Source organism: Schistocerca cancellata, chromosome 1, assembly GCF_023864275.1.
Source record: "Schistocerca cancellata isolate TAMUIC-IGC-003103 chromosome 1, iqSchCanc2.1, whole genome shotgun sequence".
Taxonomy (NCBI): Eukaryota; Metazoa; Arthropoda; class Insecta; order Orthoptera; family Acrididae; genus Schistocerca; species Schistocerca cancellata.
Window position 1 is genome coordinate 162574729 of NC_064626.1, and position 12511 is coordinate 162587239.

Sequence of the window (12511 nt, forward strand, 5' to 3'; positions counted from 1 at the left end):
GTTTGAAATAATAATTTCTCTATTTCAGGAACTTTTGTGGGGAGAATTAAAGGTCAGGCAGGTAATATTAATGGGATTGTAGTAATCTTCGGAAGTGACCAACGGTCACAAAGAAACCACGTGTAGCAATAAGTTGAAATACTTCCGTGTGCTTAAGCTAAGCTGAATTACTAGCGTGTGTACAATAAGTTGAAATATTTAAGAAATAGCGTGTGTACCATAAGTAGAAATATTTAAGAAATGGCGTGTGCAGGACTTGAAATTAGAGACGAGTACTTCCACGTGGTGAGTACTGTGTGAGTCTCAATCTGTGTATGAGACAAAGGATAAAGAGAAGTACTCGTCCATGGTATCAGTTGAGGACTCGCGTGTGTGATGAATACATTAATATTACTTTGCGTGTGACGCTAGATTCAAACTCTGGGAGATAAGCAAGGTGAGTCAGCCGCCTATCCAGCAACGCCACATGGCTTGCATTGCACAGGAAGACGTGCATTTATCTCCAGAGTTCACAGTAGGAAAGTAGAATTACAAAGTGGGGCAGTGTCGTGTGAAACTGGGATCAATATTAATTGAAGTGGGAAAGCTGAAAGTGATAATGTTGTAACCATTCTCTGTGTAGTATTTCATATTGTTGTGTGGTGTATGTCATGTAATTTGGGTATGTGTGGTTTCCATGGGTGTGTAGCGAAGTAGTTTCAAAAGATTAGTGGGTTATGCTTGTTCCTTCTGTACCGCTCGGTCTGGAGGAAAGTTTCGTGATGATGATTGTGAGAGTCGAAGTGTGAGGTATAATAAAAGATCCACCAACCTATCCAGAAAGTGCACTGTAGCGTTAAATAAATTACGAGACCATAATATAGAGATTCACTAATGTAAAGCCATGCCCACTGGACGGAATTTCTCATATGTTATTGTTGTAGGTTACAGAATTTGTGTGTTTAGGTTAGGGAATTTATCGGAATAAATCAGATAGTGAAAAGGAAGAGATTGGTTGACTATTCCTTCAAATTGTATGTTGTCATAATGTCCCGAATTTATAATGTGTGCGCCATTCATATTCAGTGGGATGGCCAAGTGTTAATAAAAGCCGTCAAATAAAAGACAAAAAGAAAATGTGGTACTGCCAGTGCGTAGTGTACAGTCAGAGTTCTGTAAATCACTGATAGTCAGATATGCGTTTCCGTTGCGTAGTAATCATATAGGAGGATAACTTGTAACTTAAGTGAGAGTACTAGAGCTAATATTACTCGATAACTAAGAATAAATCCACTCGCTTGGCAGACCACTCATCTTGCAGGCCTGACTGCTTGATGCCACAGTATGAGCAAGGCATGTGGGTGCCTCTCAAAGCGAGCAACCAAACTCGCAACCTAGGCAACCGAAAGGCGCTGTTGCCTACACCTACTAGCTCATCTCAGGCTAGCAACAATAATAACACGAAACACAACGCAAACACGGCTGTGGTGAACAACAACAAAGGACACAAAGCCGCAGCAGTGCTCACACAACACAAGACTGGTTTACCCCCAGTCGTTATACAAAACTATGGGGAACTTAGTGCCCTTAACACTGCATTCGCGGAAAGGCACATGAACAGTACACTACACGCAAAGTACTCGGGGTCTAGGGCCTCACTGTACGTTGCCACAGACAACGAATATAAAGATCTGACCTACCTCAAAGATCGGAAGATCTAACACGTACAGAACGCTGGACGAGAGAACCCAGCAGTACGTGATCAAGGGAGTGGATCCAAGTACCCCAAACGAGGCAGTACAGGCGGCGCTCTGTTATCTGGGATTCGACTGTAAACGTGCCTCCCGCACACGCACCGCTACCACCCTACATGGTTGAGTTAGCCGACACGGCTGATTCCCGCGCCATCCTGCAGATAAAGAGGTTTCTGCGGATGGACGTACGCGTAGAACATTTCGAACCACCCAACGTCCCCCAACAATGTAACAACTGCCAGCGATTGGGCCACTCGGCCCTCCGCTGTGGCCTGGAAACTTGTTGCCGCGGATGTGCTGGCAATCACAGATCCAACACCTGCACACAAACACAGACAAACCAGAGACGCTGTGCCAACCGCAGTGGGCCCCATGCGGCCAATTTCAGGCAGTGCAGTGCATACAAACAGGCGCTGAAGCGTAAACAAGACAAGAACAGGGTGCAGTAGGACATTCCACGCCCAAGGCCAGCGCCGAACCCAGTAAGGAACGGCGTAACGTTTGCCACGGTTGCACGCCCTGGCGGAACGGCACAGGCCGCGGAACCTCGGCGCCCTTGACACGCACGCGGAACAACCGCAGCAATAGCTACACAACAGCCACAGACAACACCTGAAAACCAACAAGCATCGGTACCAACACCTATGCCCCCAAACAACACGATCCCACTCCCGGAAGTCACGTGCTGCGAAGAAACGCACGCTATACAGGAAAACACACCCACACGAGAACCCCCAGAACCCCAAGCCCAGAGAAGGAATAGAAGCTCACGTAAAAACAATGGGCGGGGAACACCAAATCACCACAACAGGCCACCCAGGAACAACAGACCAATAACACAAAGGAAAACAGTCAACAAGACATCGAGACTGTAACCCACACTCCTATCCCCCTCAGCACAGAAGTAACACAGGCGCCAAAACCTCTGTCACGAAACATAAACACAAACGCCACTCCTAACAACACACCAATACCCGCACAAGCGGCCGCTAACTCTACAACAGCACCTCAGGCTGCCACACCCAACACCAACACATCACCTGGGGGAATACTGGAAACACTATTCCCTCGACACACGACCGTTCAAATCCTTACCAAGGTGCTGACGGCCGTTACTACACTCATCACCCAGCTCATGAGCGCCGAACCCGGACAATACTGGGCTGTCATACACACTGCCATCACAACACTCTTTCACATTCTTATATGAATAACATACCACATCCGGCCCGTAACGCAAACCCGCGCACACTATCACAGATCCTGTTCTGGAATGCAGACTCGAGCCACAACAAAAGGGCACAATTTGCCGCGTTCATGGAGCGCAAGGGAATCCTTGTCGTGCTACTGAGCGAGACTAAGCTTAAACCGCACAAACAATTAAACTTTCCTGGCTACTGCGTCTATCGTACCGAACGACCGGGCGACGCCTTGGCAGGTGGAACTGCAGTCGTCATACACAAAGACATTGAGTACACAAACATAGAGCTCCCTGAACTGGAAAAAATCGAGGCTACGGCCGTCAGAGTCAAGCTCAACGGATCCTACACAACACTGATATCGGTATACAACAGCCCTGTAGGCATTTCAACACGCGATATCAGCACACTACTCAACATCTCACCGCGAGTAATAGCCGCTGGAGATCTGAACGCAAAACACCCAGAATGGAATTCACGCATACGAAATCCCAACGGCAAAAAACTGTATGAACATTCACTAGGCAGAAACTACATTATACTAGCGCTGACTGAACCGACGCACATTCCGTATCAGAGGGGACACAGGCCAGACGTGTTAGACATGGCCCTCATCAAGGGCATTACATCGACACTCAACGTTGTCGTTGAAAACGATCTGCCCTCAAACCACCAACCTGTAATACTATACATTGGGGAAACACTGCAGCACATGAAACAACGCAAGATGTTGGACTACGGGCATGCGAATTGGACATTGTTCAAGGAAACGCTCGATAGCCACATCCCACCCATACACGAAATTAACGAAACAGCACAAATTGACGAGGCAGTAGAAACCCTAACTAACGCCGTCCAGGACGCAATGGCGGGCACCATACCTGATCGCACCTCACAACAACACAGTGCATCCCTGCCCCAGGAAATCCTCGGCCTAATCTCAATGATGAATCGCCTCAGGAGACAATGGCAGCGCACCAGGCGTCAGTACTTCAAAAGGCACATTAACAGGCTACAGGGCATCATACACGATAAAATATAAACACATAGAACACAACAGTGGAACCAAAAACTCGAAGGGCTGGACACCACGCGATCTGGCGACAGGCAACTAGCCCAACACTTCACCAGGAAGAAAATATAAACCCCAACGCTTCCAGGGCCTGGCGAACCTGCATACTCAGCGGAAGAGAAAGCAGAACTAATGGCCCGCACATTCGCAGCGTCCTCACACCGAACCTGGTACCATCAGACCCAGTGTTCACACTTGCTACTGACCAGGAGGTTACACGCATTCTAGCCCAACCATCGCGCGACGACATTCGACATGCTGGCACAGCCGAAGTCTCCTGGGCTATAATGCATTCTGCTGCTAGGAAAGCCGCTGGTCATGATGGCATTCAAAACCGTGTCCTCCAGGAGTTCACAGATAAAGCTACTGAGTACCTAACACACATAACGAATGCCATACTAAAACACCAACACTTCCCCGCCTGATGTTCAGGAAGCCGGGGAAAGACCACAGCCTCCCACAAAATTACCGACCCATCAGCCTTCTGAGCTCGCTCAGTAAGATTGTTGAGAAGGTGATTCTCAAACGCATCACTAGGCACTGCATAACAAATGACATCCTGAGACCGGAGCAATTCGGCTTCAGGAATCACCACTCCACAACACAACAACTCTTGCGGGTCGTTGAACATATAACACATGGCTTCAACATAAACAAAGCTACAATGGCGGTGTTCCTGGACATCGAAAAGGCTTTCGACCGTCTATGGCACAACGGCTTCATCCGCAAACTCAGCGACGCGGGATTCCCCGACGGGCTGCTGCGTCTAATACACTCATACCTCACAGACAGGAGCTTCAACACTGACGTGCAGGGAAAACAATCAATACGACACGGTATACACGCGGGAGTACCCCAGGGAAGCATCCTAGGGCCCCTACTGTTCAACCTCTACATAAACGATCTCTCAGCCACACACAACACAACGATGGCAATCTACGCGGATGACACAGCCATTCTCGCGCAAGATTGGAAACCATCAAACATTACGTCACGCTTACAGACTGCACTCAGAGTGGCTGAGCCTTAGTTGGAGAAATGGCGTGTTAGAGTAAACGTCGACAAGTGCGAAGCCGTTCTGTTCACTAGAAGACCGAAGCAACTGCGCAAACACCGCTACTGCAGACCAATAACTCTACATGCACGCCCAATACGTTTCCGTGAGAAAGTCAAATACCGCAGTGTCTGGCTGGACCGGAAATTACTCTGGGGGGACCACATACAACACATGACCAACCGAACTAGCGCGAGGCTCAAACAGCTTTACCCTATGCTCAACAGGCGTAGCACACTGAACAGAAGTGTGTCGAGGTCCATGTACATGACACTTATTCGACCCCTGATGACGTACGCAGCTCCTGTCAGGGGATACGCTGCGCCTACATGCCTGCGCCGTCTGCAGCTCATACAAAACAAAGTACTCAAAATCATAAGCAATGCTCCATGATACACACTCATCGCGGACCTTCACCGGGAATACCGACTTGAGACTCTCACGGAGGTAATCCACAAACTCACCACAGAAACTCCAGACATTCGCAGAACCCGTTTATTCTGAATCTGGGGAACTATGACCACAACATAAAAGACCAAAAGACATACTTGTAAGGACCTAACATCTATGGCCAAGCACATGCAGACACAACGGTACAGGTGAGCCCCTGTTAATCAGACGCCATTATTGGATATCCAGCTGGAATACACTGCCGAATAACTGGCACCACGCAGGGAAGCCGTACCGTACACTGCATGTAGACAAGCTCCACACATCCCCCACACAGTGAGATGATCTATGGCCGATCTTCCACTACTATATAACGATCTTGATTGTTCCAGGAATATAGCGGCTGCAGCAACTGGAATACATCGCCATCGCTTGCCACGATAATGATGCATGATACACGTACTAACAAATCCAACCTTGCATGAACTATCGCAGCTAGTAAGCCACTACTGCTCTTACTATCCATCCCACTGTCGCAGAGGTTTTTTCCCACGGCACGAGCCTTGGCACTTTCCCTCTGCTCTTCAAATCGCTACCCTCACTCGCGTTTTGTCCACTATCTATCACCTGATGGACCGTGTTAATGCGTCTTACCCAGACACATGGATAACATCACAGCCCAGCATCCTGTGATCCACTTACTAGATAATTAACATGTTGACGGAGTTGACAGTAGAACTCTTGGTTTGGTCACCACGTTGGTGCGGGCGTGGAGAGGCCCCATCTCTATTTTAAAAAAAGGAGCTTTTTTTTTTATAGAAATTCAGCCTGCTCTTCGTCATTACGAAATTGTGATCTGTGCCTGTATCTGCTCGCGGGTAGTCCTACAATGAAGTAACTGATTTGGGGGATGACTTTTCCACTATGATGTAATCTAGCTGCTGTCGTTCCGTGTTTCCATCCTTTTCCAAGTTAACCTCCTTCTTTTTGAAAAGCGCATTTGGCATAAATAGCTAAAATGTATCGCGTAACTCTTTCTCCTCTTTCATTCCTACTACCGAGCTCGTATTCTCCCCTAACTGTGTCTTTTATTCCCCAATACAAACCACTGTGCAGCGCATGTCGGAGTTACATTGTACTATAGCTAGTTATTTCATTTCCTATTTCATCCGCAAATGCAGCAACGGAAAAATGATTGTCTGCATGTCTCTGTACGAGCCATAGTCTCCCTTAATTTGCCATTAAGCGCGATGTTAATAATAAATAATGACGTCGTAATAAATAATAATGTCGTGCGATGTTGGAGATTATATGTCCTGATAAGGGAGGAACGAGAAGGTTCTCCGCAGAATCGGCGATGAAAGGAATATATGGAAAACACTGACAAGAAGGTGGGACAGGTTTGAAGGTCATCTGTTAAGACATCACGGAGTAACTTCCATGGCAATGCAGGGAGCTGTAGAGGAAGACAGAGACTGGAATAAATCCAGCAAGTAACTGAGGACTTAGGTTGCAAGTGCTACTCTGAGATAAAGAGGTCGGCACAGTAGAGGAATTCGTGACGGGCCACTCAAACCAGGCAGAAGACATTACTAAAAAAAAAAAAAAAAAATTCTGGTACTAATCGGATCGAAAGTGTTAAATTCGGCGAGAACTGGTGCATCCTGCGTGGCAAGGCCCTTGACCTTAGGCGAGGTGAATGTTGGAGTAGTGTTTTCATTCTGCAGTCGGTGGCAAATCCTAGTTCTCTAATCATCCTCTGTAGTGTCTGCTATTAAGATAAGTCTTTTGTTGGTAATTCCCAAGAATGATTGCCTATCGAAGTCGTGGGGCCCAAACGATACATATAGCATGTACGATCCTAAATGGATCACACTACTCTGGTGGCGGGCGTTTGTTTACGGTGGTCACTACAGCAATGACAAAAGAAAACCGTTACAAAAATACTTGTAATTACAAAGGGGATGTCTTACCTTACTCGTCGTCGATGTTGTCCTCATGTGAAAGTCCAAGTGATGTGTACGCTACGCGAACAATTCCCTTTTTTCCATTAATTCCCAGAAGTGTGTAACTTATTGCAACTAAGGGAACGACGGAAAACGGATAAAAACGACGATCACAAATAATTGATCATAACGGCTGCCACCAGAGCCGCATGATCGATATGTATCGTATGGACCCCGCGACTTCGATAGGCAATCATTCTTGGAAAATACCCTTTTGTTTTGCAAGGATTCCCTTCTAAGCTCGAGGCTCTTTCCCGTAATACACTCGTACTGATCGAAACGACAGGTAACAAATGTAAAGGTACGTTTGTGAATTTTTTTGATGTCTTCCTTTAATCCGTATTGATGGTGGACGCAGACACTCGAGGAGAACTCAAGACTGAGTTGCACAACTGTTCTGTACGCGAGCTGTAGGTCTTTTTTTTTAAAAATCAATTGTAAATGGGCTCCTTCTTTGCTGGCAGCGCTGTGTAGCGCTTTGCGTTGGATCTCAGACTGGGCTTTCTTTGTAAGAGACTCTGTGGCTGGTTGGACTCGTTGTTGGAAGTTATTCGCCAGTAGTGTTGGGCAGTTGGAAGTTAGTCGCCAGCAGTGATGGAAGTACTGTTGGGCAGTTGGAAGTGAAAAGCCAGCAGTGACGGATGTTAGATGTGAAAAGTTAGCATTGATGGAGGGTAGAGGTCTGAAGTGTTAGCGTAGGCTAACGATCTGTACATGCTCGACTTGGAGATTGAATATTATTCATGACTATATACCTTTGTACTAGATGTCAATGACGATTCATATTCGTGTCTGAACTGGATGTCACATTATTAAGGTAGAAAATACATTATTTGGTTTGCAACAAAATCTTTCCTTTGCTAACCATATTCCTATTAGTAGTTAGTGGCTTTAGTAGTTAGAATCTTTTATTTAGCTGGCAATATTGACGCTCGCTGTATTGCAGCAGTTCGCGTAATGAAGATTTTTGTGAGGTAAGTGCTTAATGAAATGTATAGGTTATTGTTAGGATTTCTTTTTAGTCAAGGCCATTCTTTTGAATTAATTATTTGAAGCCAGGTTGTAATTTTTTTGAGCAGTCAGATGGCGTTGCGCTAGAATACAAGTATTGTGGGATCAGTGTTGACATGATCAGAAAAATTAAAGAGAAAGTAGGCTCTGTACATTCAGTTTTACTCAGCTGTTTCAGAATCAAATAACGTAGAAGTTTCATCTTCTCCGTCATTCGGCAATTTAAGTACAGACACACACATTTAAATAAAGAAGTTTCACAATAAATAAACAAAGACAAAGCACTACCTTAAATTAAAATTTCAGTATGACTGAAATCAGAGTCGTCAATATAAAATCTGTGCCACACGAACAAACTGAAGGCTGAACATGTAACGTGTGATACATCTCGAGTCTCAACTAGCTTCATACTGCCTTCTCCCGCTGAGCCATCTTCTTTTGATCTTTGGTTTGTGTCGTCATTTTTCGAATTTTCGGCGAGCTGTACGTCATAATAATTACATGACTCTAACCGCAATTAGTAGCCAATAAATTGTTAGTGTAGGCTGCAGCCCAATCTGTTGTATGCTTCAGTGGTTCATAATACGAAAGGGAATCATTTACAGAATGCCGTTTCTTTATATATGCAAATTATGTCTAGAAGATATTGATTGAACAGGGTGGACATGAAAGTGGCATTGCTAGGAAGGAAATAAAAGAAAAATTGCTGTAATATCACCATGAAATACTATCGTCATACATATCAAATCATAGCATTTGACCTATGGAATATGAACCTGGAATTATGTTTTATCTTGGCTACGTATTTATATGAAGACTGGTCTGTGTTTTTGAGTATAGGGAACTAGGAGTATGAACCCAAGCGTTACGACCTCACGCTTCGGCGTAGGCAACCCCTTAACTTCAAAGAGATATTTCTAAATAGTGTCTAAAACCAAGTCTTAGCTTTGGTGTGACTAGCTCACGAAATCTATTCTTCTCAAAACCTATTACTTTATTGCACTTTAAAGACAGGGCTATAAATAAATTTTGGCAATGATAGGCATAATTTATAGAAACAAAACACAATCACAACCAACTAACAGGTGAAAATTTTGGTTCGACACGATACTATCCGAAAATATTTTTAGTCAGAAGCAATCGAAAAATATCGATCGCATGTTTGATGCCGGTGTATGACGGTAAACAGCCGTGAGTCAGTGAAGGACTATATCCCACGTCTTCAGGTGATGTGCAAAGTGAATCTGAAGATGCTAATTAGAATGGCTTGTGGACGCCATTTTACCTGAACGTTGGCACTATTTTACACCCGATTAATCAGAAACGGTTCAATTCTTGATGATTATGAAGTACAGCTTTGTATATTGCCAGGAAACATACCGAATACCGCCGTCCTGTTACCTCGATAAAGCAGTATCTCGAATCTACGTGCCATAACGAGGTGGCGCTGAGGTTAACACACTGGAGTGGTCCTGATTTACGTTTTCAGTGATTTCCCTAAATCACATGCAAATTCCAGGCTGAAAGGGCCCGGCTGATTTCCTTCCTCTTCCTGTCCGAATGCGATCTTGTAATCCGTCTCTAGTGACATCGCCGTCGACGGACGTTAAACCATGATCTTCACTTCTCTCGAAATTACATAACATTCAGTGATTCGCAATAAATACCTTCCAGTAACTTAATTTCTAAGAGAAATAATAACAACAACGCAATCCCAGTAAACAGTAAAGAGCTGGTTTCTGTCTTACAAAAGCAGTGTGGCATCTCGTGTGTCGTGTAACTCATGAACGATGGTCAGTGTCTTCAGGATGATCTCTGTTCATGACTAAACCCTTCTTCCACCCAGATTACGGCACAGCTTAGTCCATCTCCATCACATGGAGGTGAAAGACGCAACAAATACGAAAACGGCGAACGCAAGACTGCGTAGATGCTGTAAGGTCAGTGTCGCCTAACCTCGATATATCGTTACGACATTTACTTTTCTATATTTATGTCAGTTATCTTCCAATACGAGATAAAAACTGGGAAGAAAGCGTCATAAAAGTGACGTAGTTGTGATAAGAGCTGCGGTCAATAACTGTCGCTAATTCTTTAAAAGGTCTCGCGCGTTTCGAGTGCTGTGTTTCATCTTCAGGTGGCAAGTCGTGATTGTGATCAGCACTGAGAAACTTTGCCTTCCGTATTTCTATCAGAAGCGTTTCATTTCTTCAAGTCAGACGGCGAGAATTTTCTTAAATTATATAAGTCACAAAATCTTGTAATAACTGCAAGATCGACACCGCCGATTACAAACCAATCTTTCAATCTTTGGGTCTGTTTCAAGGAAAAACTGTAAAAGTATATACAATAATTTTCCTGTATCACTCTCTGAAACGATTAAGTGGACGTTCTAGGAGCTTGCTACTGCATTGACACGAAACCAAACGTCGGCTATTACTGCTATGATCTCCAAAGTTTTCTTTCTTCAGTAGTGTCCGAGTGGTGTGCAAATACAGAGCAACAAGAATTTTATTGCAAATACGTGTTATGTCGCGCCTTATCTGCGAAATTTTGAAATGCAGTTATGCATATGACAGATTTCTCACTCACATGTTAACAACATCGAATCCTCGACTATCGGTTAAGTATAATCACGCCTTCTTTAAGGTTCTCAAAAGTGTTTGTGTAACGACGTTTGGCCATTGCATTCCACTATTACTATCTACATCTGCATCAACTTTCATAGTCTCACATAGTGTACGGCAAGGGACACTATCCACTGTACCATCTAGTAGTGTTTTCTCAAGTTCCATTAGCGCGTGGAAGGAGTGACGAGTCACAATTTAAATGCCTCTGTGACTGCTGTTGTAGTTAGTCTAATCTTGTATTCGTGGTACCTACGGTAGTGATAGGTAGGGTGTTCTATCATACCCCTACATTCTCCACTTAATACTGGTCCTTTGCTCCTTGGAACTTCGTAAGAAGGCTTTCGCGGTATGGTTGACACCTATCTTTCGATACTAATATCATGATGCAGAATCTCAACAACCATAGGTAAAAAAATGGTAAATAAGCGAGTACCTGAGGCATCTGATTTAGCTAACAGCTAATTTATACAGCTTTTCATCGATGTCAATTAAAGAATCATGCACAAACACAAACATGTGAGTATACAATTGTGCTTAAAATAAAGCTTCGCACAAATAGTATATTATTTATAAGTTTTCGACATATGAATCGATCAAGCAAGCATAAAAGAGCTGATAAAACACACACACACACACACACACACACACACACACACCTCTGTTTGATAACATGGTTCACGCCAAGTGCATAGAAGCCCTGCATATTACCTCGTAGCAAAAGCCGCGTGGCCGAAGCTGTCACAGAATGCGGATAAAAATACGCCCTGCCAGTTAAAAAACTGTTACAACATGTATGTCTGCCGCCCTAATTACACATAACACTTTGTTAAAAGCAGTTTGGCAAGCCTACTTACCAATGTTGTACAAAAAGATATTCCGCCGCGTCAACGCCGCCAGTTTCGACTGCAGCCGGATGATGTGGAAAGGCGAACCGCGACAGCGGTGCAGTGCTGCCAACACTGCGCAAAGAAAGCAGCTTCCAGTGGGCGCTGATACTCCACGGAGAAACAATCTTATGTTACCATAGTACATTGTTATAAAATACATGTAAGTGCTTGTTCATTTCAAAATTTTCGTATGCCAGACTTTGAAAAGTTAGAAACGGTTTTCCTAAAACTGAATAAAAATTTAAGATAGAGCTGCGGGTATTTGTAGTATGTCTGCCATGACGAACACAAGAGCATCATGGCTGTGAAGAATGGAGGGAAAAAGGAAAGTAGGAATTTGACATGACATGTGTTGTAGCTGTACGATTAGACATCGTGCAATTTTTCCATACAGCAGGCGACCAACGAAGTACCGAATTCTACGATACTTGGTTCATTATTGGTTTAAAAGTGTTTTAAGCGCGACACGAAGCGATTGTTTGACTGCCAGAACAACTGTTTTCAGACTTGCAAACTGCTATACTTTCAA

General features: G+C 44.4%; 1 protein-coding gene across 3 annotated transcripts in view; it reads right to left on the minus strand.

The window, feature by feature from the left end:
* The window catches only part of LOC126167862 (organic cation transporter protein-like), a 313728-nt gene that overhangs the window by 149967 nt on the left and 151250 nt on the right, over positions 1 to 12511 (minus strand). For all 3 annotated transcript variants that reach the window (XM_049920514.1, XM_049920511.1, XM_049920512.1), the window contains exon 2: positions 11950 to 12054. The gene's annotated coding sequence lies outside the window, so the exon portion shown is untranslated. The remainder of the gene's footprint in view (positions 1 to 11949; positions 12055 to 12511) is intronic.